The 18,582-nt window shown below is 55.7% G+C and overlaps 1 protein-coding gene across 2 annotated transcripts in view; it reads right to left on the bottom strand.

Moving 5' to 3' along the window:
• Positions 1-17,864, bottom strand: part of NEK6 (NIMA related kinase 6) — an 85,005-nt gene extending 67,141 nt beyond the window's left edge. Inside the window, exons 1-2 of one of the 2 annotated variants that reach the window (XM_023628839.2) lie at positions 17,711-17,864; positions 3,696-3,844 (exon numbers count right to left, since the gene is read on the bottom strand). The gene's annotated coding sequence lies outside the window, so the exon portion shown is untranslated. The remainder of the gene's footprint in view (positions 1-3,695; positions 3,845-17,710) is intronic. The other variant, XM_023628838.2, reaches the window with a different exon arrangement.
• Between the last annotated feature and the right edge of the window lie 718 nt (positions 17,865-18,582).

Raw genomic sequence — 18,582 nt, 5'->3', positions numbered from 1 at the left:
TTAAAGGTGAGGCCTAGCTGATGATAGCATCTGTAAAACCCTGATGGATGCTCTGATGAAAAAGTAATAATAGCAATAAGAGGAGGAGTTGTTTTAAAAAAGCTGAGAATTCTATATGAATAATAACAGACTGTTAAGAGAAAACTGGCATTCGTGGAGGAGGCGCTGGGCATGGGTGGGGAGTCTCCGCCCCTGGCTAGGCAGAGATCCAGGCTCAGGACTTTCCCCTCTGAACACACCCCAGTGGCACGCCGGTCCCCTGCTCACACTGAGTCACTGGGGAATCGACAGCCCCCTCGACCTGCCGCAGGAATTCATTATTGCTTTGTGATTTTTCTGGTTTTCCCTTCTCACTCTTAGGCTAACCCCAGGGCTTCTGTGGACCCTGGCCTCACCTCATCCCCACCCCCACCCCAAATCCAGGTATCAAGGGCCAGCTGAGGAGAGTCGAAGGGCAAAGAGCTCCTCGTCCCTCCCTTACCGATGAGGACACTGAGGCTGGGCCCAGCAGGAAACCACTCCCGCGATCCCGAAGCGGTTTAAACCACAGCAGAACATTCTCCCTCACCTGCAGCCCTGACTTCATCCCGTGACACAGTGGTCTCCAGGTGGGAGCCCGGACTGCTGACACCGGGCCGCTCCTCACCTCTGCTCCAGGCTGCCCAACTCTCCCCCACTCACCCCAGGCAGCCCCCATCCCCTCTCCTCCATCCTCACGTCTGCAGCGCCCTCCCAGCCCCCCACCCCCCAAGCAGAACACACACGTGCTCCTCGCTCGAAACTCTTCCGAACGCCCATCGCCCACAGCATCCAACCCTGGATCATCACAGGACCACGGGGTCCTCATCCAGAGGATCAAACCCGTCTTTAAAGGATAACCTGGGGCAGCCGCGGGCCGTGTGAGTCACAGCATCTCTGCCCCCCGGGGCAGGCTCCATCCCCCCAACCCAACCATTTGCCCCCAACGGAGGCCTGGGCATCTGAGTCTCCTCATCCCAACTGTCCCCATGGAAACAAGGCCTAAAGAGCCATCGGGGGTGCATCACCCCTTCCCCTCATTCCTGTCACCGAGGCCTTTGCTGGGCCAGGCCCTGGGCTGCACATTGGGACCAGAGAGGGAAGTGGGCCTTCCCCAGCCCTGGAGGGGCTGACCCATCAGTGGGCCAGGACAGGACAGGAGACATGCCAAGGGAGGGAAGCCCAGGGGCCGTGGGGCTCAGAGCAAAGGTCCCTCAGCAGCGTCCTGAGGTCAGAGGAGACTCCCCGGAGGTGGTGATGTTGGCGAACAAGGAGAAAGGCATTATAGGCCAAGAGAGCCGGGAGCTGAGCACAGCAGAGGGACGAGGCCTGGCAGGTGGAGGGAGGCAACTGGAGTGACATTTCTAAACGCCAATCCTTTTACCTATGGGCACCATGACTGCTACCCCCTCCATCACCCCCCCACAGTCCATGAGGGAAGAATGACCTTCATGCCAAAGACGAGGAAACTGAGGCTCAGAGAGGTTCAGTTATTTACTCCAAGACAGCCAGCAAATCAGTCACGGTGAGGGGAGAGCCCCAGTTTAAATACGTGGGCACTTAAATCTCATCCCTAGAAGTTTAAAAAACGTGTTTCTGAAAACCTTCACAGTAAGAGAATCCCAACTGACCCCTCTTCCAGGGACTGCAGAGGCTTCATCAATCCTTCTTCCTCTGGCATCCGTGGAATTCCCTCCGTGTGCCAGGCCCGTGGTTCACAGTGCAGTATGGCACACAACTAACGAATAATGAGAACAAAGCGTGAGGGGTCCCCCTGGGGTCAGAGCTCAGGTTAAAGGTTAAGGTCCCTCTCATACCTCCTCTCCTCATTCCTGTGCAGAGAGCAGACATTGCTAATCAATCCCAAAGCCTTCTCCACATGACCCCTCAGGCAGCCATTACCAATCTATCAGAGCTGGCCCCCGAGGGGACAATTATTGCCATATCTGCTCCATATCTGCTAGGACAGTAGGCAGAGTGAGTAGAGAAGGTCCTTCTCCACTTCCTTCCTCCATTCTCAGGGGCCCAGATGCCTGGCATCTCACCATCACACAGCCAGAGAGGGGCCAGCACTGCCTTCTGCCAGCATCATTGTGAAACAGCAAAGACCCCAGACGTCGGCTCACTCCCTGGGAATCAGGGGGTGAAGCAGGGGCCGGTGACAGGCCTCTGGACTTCGAGGCTGAGCTCTGCCACTTCCTGCGCCTCGAGGAGGGGCACTGCTGTTCTCCAGGGGGCAGCCAGGAACACGGACAAACCCCAGACCTACCACTTGGGGCTTTGTGATCCGAAGCAAGCTTCTTGGACTCTCTGGGTTCTGCTCTTTCAACGGAGCCAACGACACCCACTCCCTGAGACATACCCAAAGTGGCCGGCACCGTCCCGGGGATATGGGAGCGCCCCATAAATGCTGGGTCCCCCTCCCTCCCTTCCTCTGAACTGAAGGGGCCTCTCCATGCTCTGCCACGCCACATGGGTCACAAGTCCTTTGCACAGGCGTCCAGTCCTGGGGCCATCACACGCCCTGTCCACTCTCCTCCAAGAGGCGTCCCTGTATGGCTCTCAAGGATGCCAGCAGGAAGCAGGACAGGACATGACCTGCTGCCCCCTTCCTCCTCGGGCCTGGCTCCCAAGACCCAAAGAACCACCCCTTTTAAGAGTTCGGCTTCTCTCTCTCTCCCTCTTTTTCTCTCCTTTCCCCTCTAAGCAAAAATGCTCGGCCGCGGCTCCTGCCTCTGTCCCCAAGGCAGTTCCAAAGGGCCCATCCCGTCCTGCAGAAGTGATGGCGGTAATTCCGTTAATGGGAAGCAAGACGGATGGTCCACGGTGCCTGGTGCCCATGGTGAGCAAGGCGAGCCAGCATCGGGCTGCCCCGGGGGGCCGGTGGGGGGGGGGGGGTTGCCGGAACCACCCTCCTTTGGGGCCTTATTAGGGTTTGAAAGAGCTGCTGCACTCGCTAAAACCTGCTTTTGCCGCAGAAGCCTCATTTTACAAATCACAACAACAACAAAACCCGTAAATGGGAAGCAAACCCTGAAGATTACGCTCCCCTGCTGGAGCGAAGCGGCAAGCATGTCAGGGCGCGAGTCTTTAGCCTCGAGGACTCCGGCTCTAAATAAATGGGCCCGGATGCCAGCGCCCCATCTTGTGACCACAGAACGTGGCTGTTTCTGTGGTGTTTAAAGACTGTTTGCCCGTGGTGGGATGGGACAGCTTTAGAAACGTTTTCTTTTAAAAGGCTCTTCTTTCTCAGATGCCGTAAAACCCTATGGCTCTCAGTCAGTCCCAGGAGGCACCCCTGACACGGCCCCCCTCCCCGGTCCCACACCCACAGGCCCTCATCACACGCTGTCATCTCTGCAGTCTTCTCCTGCCCTGAGAATCAGCGGCACCTCGAAAGCAATCTCACCATGGAATGCGCGTCCACTTCCACAATTACGCAAATGGCTCGTCCCACCCTCCAATTCGGGATCAAGCTGCTGAACTGTGCTTTGAGCTCTACTTGGTCCAGAAGCCAAACAACAATGACAGGCAGGGCAAGTGGACGTGGAGTCAGGCTGTCTGGGGCTGTGTGACCCTGGCCAGCCTGAGGAATCTCTCTGGGCCTCAGCCTCCTCATCCCTAACACCGGGCTAACCCCACCCACCTCGCAGCTCTGGAGAGCAATCCTGGCTCACCTGGAAAATGGTCACGTCTCAGGCCAATCTGAGCCCCAGTGGTCTTTCTGTTGTTCTTGGCCACACCCTCCTGCAGCACCCAGCACTGTTCTGACACACAGTAGGTGCTTGCTGAGCACTTTGAGCACAACCTGTGGCTTTTTTGCTGCCTGGAAAAACAAAAACATCCATTCACACTAGAACAAAGCGGTTGAGGGTGTGTGCTCTGGGAGTCAGAGGCCTGGGTTCAAATCCTACCTCAGTCAAAGATCTACTGTACGCCCTTCAGCAAACGACCCTGCTTCACCCAGCCTCCCTTTCCTGTCTGTAAAATGGGCAAGCCTGACGAGGCCACCCTGGGCCCCTGGGAGAGCAGAGACCTTGAACCACAGGCGGCACGCTAAACTGTAGTGACCGCCTTTCGAGAGAAGGAAGACACTGTGGGGAGCATCGATCTACAGGCAGCCAGGGCACCCATGCCCTCCCACGGCACAGCCCTATTCATCTTCCCCATCACCCAGCCCAGTAACACCGACCACACTTCACTCACCTCCTGTTCATGAGCACTCTCCCCAACCCGAATGCCACCTCCATTTTGTCTCTGCTATTCATTACACATCTGAGGACAGCGCCAAGCTCTGTCGGATCAACGAACGACCGAACAAAGCAAGAAAGGGGTGAATTCTTTGGGGAGCACGGCTCTGGGCTGAGTGATTTCCAATGAGTCCCCATGCAGGGAGGTGCTCCTGAGCATCACAGGTGCCACGAAGCTGTCATCCTCACGCCACACTGTGTCATTTATTATCAATAGGTAACGGCTGCCGATCTCTGAGTGCCCGTTACGGACGCGCTTACCTGCTGGATCAGGAGAACTCCCCCGGAGACAGGAACTGCTTTTATGACCCATCACTTTAAAGTGAGAAAACCGGGGTCCCCAGTGGGAAGTGACAAGCCCAGGTGAGCCAAAGATAGAGATGTGACTTGCATCCAGATTTGTCCCACCCCACCGCCTCCCTCCTCCATCTCTGGGCCTAAGAGCGGCCCCAGGGCTGCCTGGATCTTGGAGGAGAAAAGCTGGTGCTGGAGCCTTGGGACCTGCTCCCAGCCAAGAAGGGTGACTGCTCAGAGGCAGGAGCCGACGGGCAGCAGCGGCAGAGGTCTGGCTCCTGTCCCATCCCCATGCACACGCAGCAGCAGACAGTGGGGACAGAAGGCTCAGCCAAGCAGTGACCCTGGCCAGCCAGCCATGCCTGGAACTGTACAAAGACCACTGGCTCCAGGGGTCAGCTGGGCCTGGGTTCAAATCTGCTTTCAAACATTGTGGCTTATGGCTTTGGACCGGTGGCTTCATTCTCTGAACCTCAGTTATCCTCATCTGAAAAACGGGGTCAGCCCAAAGTTGTCACGAGGATTAACTAAGGCAACACAGATAAAGCACTTGGCCAGATCGCTGGTGCACCATAGCTACTGAGCTTTAGTGAACTTTCTTGAACCTCCCTCATTCACATTTTCAAGAGTGGCCAGGCCCCCACATCCTGTGGCTGCCAGGTCCCCCAACTTCAGGGCTGGGAACAGCGTGGGTGGCTGCTGGAATCTGAGCTCCCCGCCCTCTCTGATCTCTAGGGCACCACCTGTTTGGCATTCTTCCTGAGCCAGTGGGTCAGCAACCTTGTCATTTGATTTCTGACCCTTGTCACTCAAGGACAGGAAGTCGGAGGGGATGGGTTTGTCAATGCAATAACATCTGGCAGTGATGTGAGGGACTGAATCAGAAAGAACATTTCCAAGGCAGCCCATATCCACAGTGTGTCCTTAGCACGAGAGGCTCAGGGTGAGGACGGAGACCAGCCGGCCAACCAACGGCAGTCACATCCCAGACCAGCAGTCTGCAGACAGCCCCTCACAGCAGAACTTTTCCTTCAAATAAAATCTGGCCCCAACCCGTGTCAAGACCCGAAACAGGAACCTTGCCCTGAACTGTGTGGGTGGGTGGGAGGAGGCTCAGCCCTCCCATCAGGCCAGCTTCGCATGCAAGTGACCAGGGCAGGTGCATCTGGCCCTGCCCACAGAAGGGAGCCCCGTGCTTGGGGTCTCACGCTCTGTGTTCACCGTCTTGAAAGTCTTCACTTTATCTTTGAACTTGTGTTTTCCCAGTGAAGTCCAATGGAACAGCAGTGCATGTGCTCGGGGCCTGGAGCCTCAGCTCACTTGTGGTCCCACCTGCCCCAGGACGGATTCTCAGTTGCCCCCTCCCCCACCCCTACCCCTGTAACCTCTGCCACCCTCCACTCTTGGCAGGAGCCTGGGTGCAGGCGTGGGGAAGGGTGGGGTCAGGTGCACAGGCACACCAAGCCATGGGGTGGGACCCCCGGCACCTGCGAGGGTCTGACTCGCCCTGTGAGTGTCGCTGTGCCCAAGGGAGTGTGGCATTAAATGGCTAAGAACAAACATCATGACAGGTGGAGAGAGACAATGTGAAGGGAAGGAAAAAGCTTTTTCTTGCTTTTTGAATGAGGAAACCTGCATTTTCATTTTGCACTGGGCCCCACAAATTATGTAGCCAGCCTGCCTTCCATTTGCATGACTCTCTGACCCCCTCTCCTGGCCTGCAGGCCCTCGGGGACACCCCTAGACCTGTCTCTGCAGAACTAGAAGACACCGCTGGGTCAGAGACGGTCGGTCACCGCCTGGGAAGCTTCTCAGAACTGGCCCTGCCTCCACCCCCTGCCCACGGGTCTTCTTCTTTGAACACCTACGGCTGGTCATTTATTGCCATCTCACGGATCAGGCCTGGTTTCCCGTGCTGGGGATGTGACGACTACCAGGACGCAGAGTGGTGACAAAACAGGCAGGGCTGACATTAGCACTGTCAGGCGGAGGGAGCTGGTCCAGCAGAGCACGGGGGGCAACGGGGGCGCGCATGGAAGCAGTGGCTACTCCAGCTGGCACATTCAGGCAGGGACATTGCAGTCGGCTCCGGGAGACGTGCAGGAGCCCCTCCTCTGGAAGGTAGGGACCCCCTGACCTTGAGGGGCTGTTGGAGACTGAAGGGGCTATCGTGTCTGAGTGTCCCCAGCCTGGCCGGCGCAGGTAGGCCCTGCAGGGACGGGCTAGGGCACAGGACACTAACGCTGGGACGGTCTGCAGAGAACTCCGTTAATGACTGCAAAACCAACGAGGAGAAGAAAGGTGGAAGGTGGAACCCCATTTCCTGAGTCCCTATCACGTGCGGGGCACGGGGCTATGTGACTCTGCCATGGCACAATTGCCCCTCCTGGGTTAGACATTTGTTCCTTGTGGTTTCTATTCCTGTGCGACATCTCACAGACATGGCCTTCCTTTCTGTGACTTAGAAAGTCCAGTGAGGACCGAGCAAGGGGTCGACCAGGCAGCGGTGGGGGCTTTTCTGATCTGACGCGTCACCAATGGAGCAGAATAGACAGTGAGTGACAGCTCAGACTGCAGAGCTGGGCCCACCTGGACTTGATCCTGAGCCACCCCACAGCTGTGGATCTGGGGCCCATCTGACCTGGCCTGGGCCTCAGTTTCTCATCTGTAACGTGGAGTTAAATAAAAGTCCCATCCTGGAGGGGGTGCTGTGATGACATCAGTGAAGGGTACCGCACACAGCAGGCACTCAATAAATGTCAGCCACTGCTACTGTCACGAAACCACAGAACATGGAATCAGAAACCCGAGCATCGCACCGCGCTTCCTGGGATCACGCAAATCTGCTCCCTCCGTTCTAGCATCTGCCACGACTCTGCTCCGAGACTGCTCTCTCCCCCCATTGTCATGTCGCATCAGTCCATAAATATTTAAACAACATGTCATCAGATTATTATAACATATGATCTATAGCACTGATTGCTGCAGTTCTGCACATTTGGGCTTCGTTTTCAGAATATCGAGACATAAAATATTTACGTCTTCAGCCAACCAGGAGATCTCACATTCTGTCTCAAGATGCTGGGTGGTGGCAAGACGCAGAACGGAGATGGGACGTGTGAAGGGGATGCCTTGTTCTCACGTCGGTTCCTGGGGTATCTGGATTGTTTCTGGTTCATTCTGGGGACGGTGGCTGGCTGAGTTTATCACGGCAAGCAGAGGCTGGGACCCAAAGACCCCATCAGAACGGGACGAGCGTTCAAAGCACGAGGCAATGTGTCGTTTTCATTTCTGCATCTCCTCAGGTCTGCACATAGTACGTGCTCAGAAAAACATCCACTGGGAAATGAATTAACTCACTGGGTGGCCCATAGCACTGCCTGATGGGCTGGCATCCAGCAGGATTCAGTAATATTTGTTCTTCTGCTCATTCTATCTCCAGTGCCCACCACCAGGCCAGGCACGGAGTGGGACCCAGCAAAGATTGCCAGATGAATGGCAACTGAAGGAATAAACGCGTGACCAGATAAACCGCTTAAATAGCTAATAATTTAATGCGGGAGAATGATTCCCTCTCTGCTGGTCCGAATTACCCTGTGTAAGACCCTCTTCTTAAGAAATAAAGGCTCTCCAGGAACCCGTGGTGGGTAGGCAAAGGGGTTTTTCTGGATAATTAAATATCTCGATTGCTAACGTTACCACATCACAGTGACCATATGTCCCGGAATTTTCGGCACTATGCGATTTCAAAGATGCCGCCCCCTAAGCCATTTGAGCATCCAGGAAGTTCACACACACCAGAGACCAAACAGCAACTTCCCAACTGCCTTTCCTGTCCCCAAATGTCACTAAAACGCTTTTATAGACCACTGCCCTTTTGAGAGTTTGGAAACTGGTCATCATGTCCCTAACATATAGACGATCAAGGTCTGAAAACCTGGGCTATCATAAAAATATGCACAAATGAAAGTTGTTAGCTCGGAGTAAAAGTGTTTCTTTTGCACATTTCCCAAATGCTGTGCTGTCACCATCCAGAGCAGGCAGCCCCCACCCTGTGCCCCTGCACAGACAAAAATCCAGGCCTCGTTTCCTCTCGGGTTAGCTGAGGAGGCTGGCATTTAAACCAAACACAAAAGGCCAGTAAAATTCCTGGGGGAACGAACAAAGGAAATGCACGCAGGCTGAGTCAGGCACGCCAAGTCCGCACTTGAGATCCTGGTGTAACTGAATCCGGCTGGACTCTACTGGACCCGCCAAACGCCCGGGGTGGGCTGTCTCTCCCCGCTCCCTGTCTGTCTGCCATGTGGTACCCAGCGGTGTCACCATCTGGGCACCCACCCTGGTGGCCCGCCAAGGCCACGCCAGCTAGGGAATCGTTTCTTCTTTCAAGCCGGGATGCCCGGTTTTGTGGGCTGGGGTGGTGGAATCTGGGGTCCTGCTCATTGGCTGCACAGCAACATCTGTGCCCAGAGGTGGCTTGGGACGGTTAACCCCTCCCCTTCCCTAAGCCACCCCCAAAAGATATGCCCTCTAAAAAAAAATAAATGTGCTTGATAGAAAATGTAGCTTTAAGACATGGCACCCAACCATTCTAACCCAAAGCCCCTCCCATACAGACATCTGGAGCCGCCTCTGCAGAAAAGGGGCACAGGAAGGCGCCCCTGGAACTGTGGGAGGCACCAGCCCTTCTGGGCGTCGGTTCCTCCTACTGGGAATAATTTGAGCCTTTCTCTAAGAAACCTTCTCTGCACAGAGGAGGGTCAGTCAGGCACGACTCAGGCCTTCACTGCCCAGAAGGGGCAAAGTCGCCTAACAGATCAGCAACTCCATATAGACAACCTCCAAGGATCTTGCCACTTGGCCACTTAAAACTTTCCACTCCTTCAGTAAATATTAACTGAGCACCAACTACATCCCAGGCCCGGTGCTGGGCACTGAGGATACAGCTGTGGTCCACAGACCCAATCTTACGTTCAGTCCGGAGGCAGATAACAAACACATGATGTCAAGGAGGGGTAGGGCCCTGATAAAGCCGGGCCAGGGAATGGAGACGGAAGGGGCGAGGGACTGAGTTTGATAGGGTGGGGATAATGGGGTCCGTTTTAGTGGAGAAGTGACTTTTGTTGTGTCCCAAATGAAGGCTAGAAGCACGTCATGGGAATATTGGAGGGGGAGGACTTCAGGAAAATGGGACAGCAAGTGCAAAGGCCCTGAGGTAGGAGTATGCTTGGCATGTTTGAGGAAAGGTGAGGAGGCTGCGTGGCTGAAGCAGAGACAGTGTCGGGGAGACTGTTGAGAGGCAAGGCTGCAGACGTAGCCGGCTCCACTGTTCTTGCAGTAAAGACCAGATCTCATCCAGATCTGGGCGGCTCTCAGCAGCCTCCCCTCCCACCATTCGCCCCTTGGTGCCTGCTGTTCCCTCCACCTGCCTAGGAGGCCCTCTCCCAGGCCCTGGGTGGCCACCAACTCACAGCCCACATAACAGGCACTTCCAAATGGCAGCCTCTGTCCTCCGACCCTTCAAACCAGACCCGGAAGGCTGCGGGTTCCTCACAGCACTGGTGCTAATGGGAATTAGGCACCAGACATCCCGGATTCTCTATGTCTGATTCCCTGTCCGTCAAATGGGATAACGGTACCTTCATCACAGAATGCTGGGAGGATGAAGGGAGTTAATCCACGCAAAGGGTTAGATAGAGTGTAACACACAGTAAGTACCCGATACAAAGGATCCACTGAGGGGCTCAAAGGCTGAGCAAGTGGCGGGAAGCTCCTGGCTTCACAGTGCTTGGGGTCTGCCCACAGCCCAGGCCCCCAGTCCTGCTCCCTGCACCCCATCCATCCCACAGCCCCACCCCGTGCTCCACCTGCCCTTCGCCCCAGGCCTCCGGGCTCCCAACAGCCTTCCTGGCAAACCTCACGTGTCCCTCACGTCGGCTCAGGCGCCCCTCCCTTCTGGAAGCCCTCCCACTTCCTCAGTGAGGGACACCCAAAAGAGGCCTGTTCACAAGCCCCTACAAGGAGGTCGTGACACAACTTCTGTCCCTGCCAGGTGGTGAGAGGCCGCAGGGCGGGGCCCTTAACGGGTCTCTGTGCCAGCTCCCAGCATAACCAGTGACCCAGAATGTTGGGACGTGTTTGTTGAACGAATGAGTGACCGGATGGCCACATACCAGCCAGGGCGGGACTATCTGGCTAACAAAACAGAGTCCACTCAACCCACGCAAAGGTGAACGGTCTGTGTTTCTGCGTCACACTTTTCACCCACGGCCCAGCCCCAGGCACCAGGATCAGAGCCGAAGCCACCGAACAGGGGCGGACGGCATGGGGACCTTAGGCTGCTCAGTCCGTCTCTGGGCCTCAGTCTCCCCATCTGTAAAATGAGAGGCTTTCGTCCTTTTATCGTGAAGCATCAGAATCTTTTCTTGTAAACTTTTTGTCCTCCTACCATAAAATGAACCGTTTTAAAGTGAAAAATTCGGTGGCACTGACTACATTCACAATGTCGTGCAACCATCCCCTCCACCAGTTCTCAAACATTTTCATCACCCAAAGGAAACCCTGTGCCCCTTAAGCAGTGGCTCCCCACTCTCCCCTCCCCCCAGCCCGGGGAAACACCAATCCGCTTTCCGTCTCTATAGATTTATAGATTATGGATATTTTACCTAAGAACCTTTTCTTAGAATGACTCCTGTGCAAAACCTCCTTCTGCAGAACAGGCCACAGGAGAAGCGCTGGGCCTGAGGACGGGGGTAGGTGCATGCCATGAGGAGCTCACGTCCCTCATCCGTAGTGGCCTCTTAGGGAAGCGTCTGATCCCAGGCCCCTTCCTTTTGAGATTTCTAATCCTAAAGTTGGATTTCTAGGGCAAATCACCCTCCAAATGGAGCCCAAGAATCAAGGAGCTGGAGCCTGGGGTTTGCGGCCCATTTTGCAGATGAAGGAGTGGAGGCTGGGCCCACGTGCCACCCTCGCGCCAGGCAGCTGCTGGGGAGTAGGGGCGCTGGGTCCAAGATCTCCAGAGCCGAGGATGCTGTCCCCTCATCACACACTCCGTGGCAGGGTTGCAGGTGTGAAGCCACCGCCTCCAGAGGGATGGCCACATCCAGGGGACAAGGATCTCTCCTCTCCCTCAGGGAAAACCAGCCCAAGGGAACCCCAAATGGCTTAGGAGGGACGCCAAACCCACACAGGCTTCCTCAGGCCCCGCTGTGGGGACCCTCCATGAGGACCCAGTGGGGAAAGGGCCGCTGCTCACTTTCAACCAAGATCTACCTGTTCCCGGGCCCAGGTCTGTAACAGCCGTTCTGTCAGCACAGAGCTGCGATGGGGCCAAGGGCGTGTAAATAATTAACAAAGCATCTGCCTCGCTTAATAACACACTGCACCTGACATGGCCCGGGCCCCCCGACCCCACCGAGACCCTCCAACTCCAAGAGGATGCACCCAAATCTTCTAAGGCCCACTTTCCTCGCCTTGCAGGGGGTGGGTGGAGAGGAACACAAAATACTGATTTCTAAACACTTTCCTGAGATGCCCAGGGCCACCCCGACATTTAAATCCTGCCTCTTTCCACATTGCTGCAAATGGCTGCCAATGTCCAAATTGCCCCCTCCATTTGGAGGGTCACGATCATAGAAAAGTCTTCTGTGACACCCCTTTCAGCCTGGTTCAGGGCCTCAATACGCAGGGGCACTGAAACGCTCTTGACAAAGGGACAACCTTCTGGCCGTGTGTCCCAGGGCAGGTCCTTCGTAACTAAATAGTTTCTCCGTCTCTCCTTACATCTCAGGGAGTAACCACTGAGCACTTTCGAGGTGCTCCCCACGTGCTGGGTGTTATATGCATTGTGTCCTTTAGTTCTATACAAGAGGTCGTAACATCGTCCCTGTTTTCCAGATGAGGAGACTGAGGTTCCGAGAGGCGAACAACTTGCTCACAAGTGGCAGGCCTGGGGCTCCCACCTCCCTCCATTTGGTGCCAAAACTCATGTTCTGAACGTGATTGTGGGCGAATGCCTTCTCCTCTTCAGGCCTCAGTTTCCCTTTTGTAAAATGGGTGCGTGGCTCTTCTCCGGATCAGGAGCCTCCTGGATTCATCATCGGCAGCTTGGACTGATCAGAGCGGAAGGTCGTTTGGAAGGTAACTCCGTTCCTTTGCAAGTCTTTTCCCCATAAACCCCTGTTTCAAAGACTCTGGGGACAACAAGGAACAAGAGAGGCAGGCCTTGGGGAAAGGGGTCCTGGACAAACTCCAGCTCTGCTGCTCACCTGCAGTGAGAACGGGCAACGGCTCTGGGACCATGGGAAATTCTCCTTAAATGGCTCCCCGTTCACTAGGGACAAGCCCGGCCCCCTCCCCCAGCCTAATTCTGAAGTGTGCGGATTAAACAACTGGGGGAAACGCAGGGCGTGCTGGCTCTCGGTGGAGCCTCCCTCTCCCCCGCCTTGTCGGAATTCCTGCACACTCTATGGAATTCCTACATAAAGCCCCTTTTTCTTTTCTATGAGGTCACCACCACGCAGATGTCTAAGAGAAAGAAAGAATGGCTCCACGCGGATCAAGGCCGCTGGAGCTGAATGTATTTCAGATCCCGGCTGCACGGCCTTTCAATTCCGTTGGCCCCTCGCTCGCCCCCCAGACAGAGCCCAGCTACAGAGGCCAGTCGGGCTTGGGGTGCGGTGATCCTGCTGGTTGGAGGCCAAGAAGGCCTGGCTAAGAGACCGGGCCTTTGCCACCAGACCACCGGAGAAGCCGTCTGTGGAAAAATCCAGAACTGGAGACAACGGCAGAGGCTGTGGATGTGGGTCTGTTTCCACACAGGCAAGTCTTGTTAGAGGGAAAGATGTCAAAATGTTAGACCACACTCCAAGTTCAAGTTCCCAAACTGAACGTCACAGGAAATGACACCACCAACGGATCTGCCCCAATGTCAGCTCCCGTCTGAAGTCGAGTCTGAGGAGGCCGTTGGGCTCAGTTTTGGCCAAAGGTAGGGACTGAGTGTATGCCACCCAGCTCAGACAGGAATGGGGGAAGCCGCTGGCCTGACTTTTTCTTTTTAAACTAACATTTTCCCCAAACGCCATCTTGTCACTATCCAACAGTCAGAAATGAGAAGATAGTCAAATACTAAAAAGTCACTGAGGGCCGTTGGCTGAGCCTGGCATCTACCACCCACTCATTTCAAAGCAATTTCTTTTTCTTTTCTTTTTTTTTTTTTGAGGAAGATTAGCCCTGAGCTAACATCTGCTGTCAATCCTCCTCTTTTTGCTGAGGAAGACTGGCCCTGAGCTAACATCCGTGCCCATCTTCCTCTACTTTATATGTGGGACTCCTACCACAGCCTGGCGTGCCAAGCAGTGCCACGTCCGCACCCGGGATCCGAACCGGCAAACCCCAGGCTGCCGAAGCAGAACGTGCTCACTTAACTGCTGCGCCACAGGACCGGCCCCTTAAAGCAATTTCACAAGCACCTAGGGGGTGCCAGACCACCCCAGATGATGCCCCACTCCAGAAGCACCCTTGCACCCCAGAGCTCTGTATTCTGGCTGCCATCTGAGGTGATGGCCAAGGAAAGGTCCGTGGCATGTGCGTACCACTACTTCCTAAGAATGATGTCAGCAAAAAAAGATGAAAATGTAGAAACAAGGACTATTTTTACCTCCCCAAATCACAGGCCAGACGGGAGAGAAATCCATCAATGCCAGAAATGTGGCTGAGACTTCGCACAAGATCTATTATTTCACACCTTAAATTAACGCATCTCAAAGCAATTTGCAAATGTTCATCAATTTGCGGAACATACTCGGAAGGAAGAGAAATACCTTTTCCTCTCAACCCTAAAGGACACTGGCAGGGCCCCACACCCCCCAAACCGCACAGGTCCTCACACACAGCATTCCTTCCAAGGACGGTGTAGTATAAACCATGATATAAATGGAAATGAACGAGGAAGAGAGAGGCATGGGACTGAAATGGCAAGTGACAAGAAGCCGACGCAGAAAGGATCCTTTGTCAGATATCCAGAATTGAGAGTGGGGCCAGTGGAAGTAACTCTCCATCCTCAGGGGTCAGGACGCTGGCTCTTCCTGAGGGCAGTGTCTCAGGTTGCTTCCTCCCCACACGAACCTGGAGGTGGCAACCTGTATTTAATCTCGAGTGAGGCACCAGGGTCCTCCACTCCCCACTCTCGAACTCCCTTACTTGGTCTGCCCAAGAAGAGGAAGGGAATATTCTTCTCTTTTTGACAATTGTTTTGACACTTCCCTTCTGAAACCAATCTTTGGCACTTCAAGAGGAAAGAAAAAATGTGAACTAGGGCCCTTCCTATCTGACAGCTCTGGCCCCGGGCGTTGGTCAGCTGCGACGAGGGCCAAGAGTGGGCAAGGAGGGAGGGCAGAGTCTTCAGGAAGACATCTCCCCGAAGCCCGGAGCCCAGCAAGGATCCCAGCCCCAAGGGAACCTGGTGTGTCTTAAGCCACTTGTCTTTTCAGCACGCGAGAGGAGAAAAGCAGGACAAAGCCAGACAGACCTGGTTTTAGCTTAAGCACTTCAGCTCTGGAATCAGAGATGTGGGCTTGGGTCCTGACTCTGCCATTTGCCAGTTTATGTCGCTGCCCGAGTTACTCAACCTCCCTGAGTCTTCATCTTCCTCTCTGTAAGATCAGGATAACAACCCTGGACCTTAGCCCTGGGCCGGACGCACGTACACAGTGACTGTCACTTTCCAGGTTCAGTGGGAAGACTATGGGCTCTGCTCAGTCAAACCTGGGTTCAAATCCAGGGTCAACCGCATATGCCTGGCACATGTTACACCATCAATAAATGGTGGCCATTAGTTGTAGTGCCACTTTCATAAAACTATGCACATCGTTTCATCCCTCGGAGCCTCAGTTTTCTCGTCTGGAAAATGGAGACAAGAACCCTCTACCTCCCAGTGAAAATTAAACATATGGATGTATGTTACAGCACTCAACACCCAGTCTGTGCACCTTCAGACGTCATGCTCCTGGTGCACTGGAAAGAGGACAGGCGGGAAGTCAGGCAGGTGACAGGATTCTGCTTCCACCACGTCCCAGCAGTCCCAGGAAGGGCCTCTCTGGGCCTCAGTTCCTTATGCATATAAAACCAGAAGCCATTCTCCACAGGGCGACCTTCCTGCAGCCATTATGTCCGCAGACAGTGGGTGCCCCATAAATGTGGCTTCTCTTGCCCTCTCCCTGCTCCCTCCTTGCTCAGAGCCACCAGAAGTGCCACCTGGCAAAGCCAGGAGCTCTGCTTCCTGAAACCTGAATGGGCCCGACACACAGACCAACCTGGGCCGCCGCTGAAGTCTGAGACTTTATTTTGTCAAGATAGAAACTACTTTTTAGTCATTTCCGAAGCAGACGGGACGGCAGGGGCTGACAAACCACAGGGACCATTTTAAATCCTGGGCTTTCCTTCTGGGAAGTTAGGCAAGAACCTTCCCAAACGTTTGCCCGTGGGGCTCCCTGCCAGGGAGTGACTCACCCTAGCTCCCCACAGGCGTATTTTATTTGGGGGTGGGGGGTTGAGGGAGGGCCTGGCCTTGGTGGGGGGAGGGGAGGCAGCGTTTCCAGCAAATCCAAAGGTATGGGTTTTTTTCATTTTTTTAGGACAAAAAAGAAAAAGAATGTGGGTCTTTTTTGTTTCCTTCCAGGTTTTGTTTGCTAAGAGAAGATGTCCAAAGTTCAGTCGCTAAGCTGCTGCGTTGGGAACAGGCGCTTCCAGCCGGCTCTGCATCCCTTTCAATGAAATTCTTCTTCCATTAACGCCACGGGTTTTTAAATGCGCCTCTGAGGTCGCCTGCGCAGACACCGAACTCCTAAGACGACATTTTCCCCTCGGAAAGGCAAGCTGAATTCTGACCATTCAGAGAACCAGGGAGCTCCAGACTTTCTAAAGTTTGCCCGAAAGCAATGAAGGCTTTCGACTGTAGAGATTTTCAACATCCACAAAGTCCCCCAAAAAACCTGTCTGTCAAACCTGGAAGGACAGACCTTGGAAGACACTGTCCCAAGTCTCCTGTGATCAATCGATTATTGTCTTGGGGCTCTCACTTCAAGCCCAGGCTGGATACAAATAAATCAGATGAGTATCTATCTACTTAGGAAGGCAGGCAGAGAGAGATCCCCAGATCCACAGACAAGTGACCCTGGACTCTGGTCTCCCCAGGGTCAGCCCCGCAGGGAACCAGGGCCACAGAGGGGCAAGAACAAAGCCAGGGAACCCAGAGGGTATGCAGGAAGCTGAACACTAGTCCTCCAGTGCCAGTGCCACCACAGCCCCCCACCCAGTCTGCACGCTCTGGAGCCCCACGGAGGGTCCTGCCAGTGGCCCCGCCAAGGCCTGGCTCCGAGGCCACGCCCCCTGCCAGGCCCAGCCGGGCTCTGCAGCTCTGACCTCTGGCTCTTCATTCACCAAACAAGGCCTGGCAACCACTGGGTGCCCACCCCAGGCCTGCGTCTTTCCATGGGCTCCTGGCATGGGGGCCAGGAGTGGGCACATCAGGTAACAGGCCCGGTGGGCACAAAGGGGGTCCTCAGCCTCCATAATAAACACACACACACACTCCTGGACACAAATTCCATGCTCACATCCACATAGGCACAGTTTTGTCCTCACAGGCTCACAAACGTGCACACAAATCACTTGGGAACACTCACGCACGTGTGTGCACGCACATACTCCCTGAATCCACACAGAGTCACAAAAACCAGAACACACGGGAAGCGCCTGGCACGCTCCTCGGCACAGAGTAAACACTCAGTAAATGGATAAGTGGGAGCCCTGCCCACTCCCCCACACTCATTCACACCAAACAGCACAACCCCGACACGCCGCCGTGCACACGCACACACTCTTGCGAACACGGCCCCGGGGACAGAAGGACACGCCGCCCACGCACGCTCGGACGCACGGCCGCGGACACCCTCAGACTCGCACGTTCACACGCGCCCCGACCTCACGCGTGCACACCCGCCCGCGCTCCCCCGCAGAGCCTCGGGTGCGCGCGCGGGCACGCGCCCCCCTGGGCCCTGCTGCGGGTGACGGCCCCGCGGCCCGGCCCCCGCCCCTTCCCCGGCCCGCGCCGGCCCGATCGGCGGGTCCCGGCCCCAGGCACTCACCGGTGCGCGGGCGGGCTCGGCTGCGGCCGGCGGGCGGGCGGCTGGCGGAGCGGCGGGTCCCACACGAGTTGGCGGCGCGGCGTCCGCACGCTCGTCCGCTCGGTTCCGCCGCCGCCGCCTGCGCGGGCGCGCGCGCGCGCTCCCGCCCCTCCCCGCCGCGGGGCCGCGCCGCCCCCTGCGCTCGTGCGCGCTGCCGCCACGCAGGCTGGGGGGCGCCCCGGCGGCGCCCTCCCCGGGCCCGGATCCCCCCACTGCCCCAGGCCTTTCGGACAGCTAGTGCTCCCCTCAGCCCAGGCCCCCCTCCCCATTTCAAAGATGGGGAAACTGAGGCCCAAGCTCACACAGTGAGTCAGGCCCAGCATCTCCCCGTTTTCTTGGGCTCCGGAAGTGTAGGATCAGGGTCTGCAATGGGCCAGCCCCGGGGGCCCCTCCCACGCACTTTTGAGTACCCATCACCTAACTCTGCTCCCATCACAGCCCCGGGGATACTGAAATCGGCCAACCAACAAGCGCTTATTTTGTGCCTGCTGAATGCGGGCGCTGAAGTAGGCTCCGAACGTAACCTCGATGTGCTGAAGGCTTTGCTCCCCGTCCTCAAAGCGCCAACGTCTCCTCATCTGGCGCTCGCCACTTCCTGTGGACCCCAAGAATGCAAGTGAACGTGCAGAGTTTTCTGGAAGAAGTAAGACTCCACTAATGAATGCTTATCAGGCCCTAAGGAGACAGTCTCCATGGGGGCCCAAGGGCAGCAGCTCAGTTCCTAGGGGGACCCCCCTCCCCAAAAGGAGACTCTCCTGGCTCGGACAGTTCCTGTTTTCACACTTGCTGCTTCTCCGCCACATGCAAAACTGGCGGAACCAGAGACTGACGCT

This window comes from Equus caballus, chromosome 25 (assembly GCF_041296265.1).
Source record: "Equus caballus isolate H_3958 breed thoroughbred chromosome 25, TB-T2T, whole genome shotgun sequence".
In the NCBI taxonomy this organism is placed as follows: domain Eukaryota; kingdom Metazoa; phylum Chordata; class Mammalia; order Perissodactyla; family Equidae; genus Equus; species Equus caballus.
Note: the sequence above shows the minus strand (reverse complement) of the source record. Positions and strands in the feature narration are given on the sequence as shown.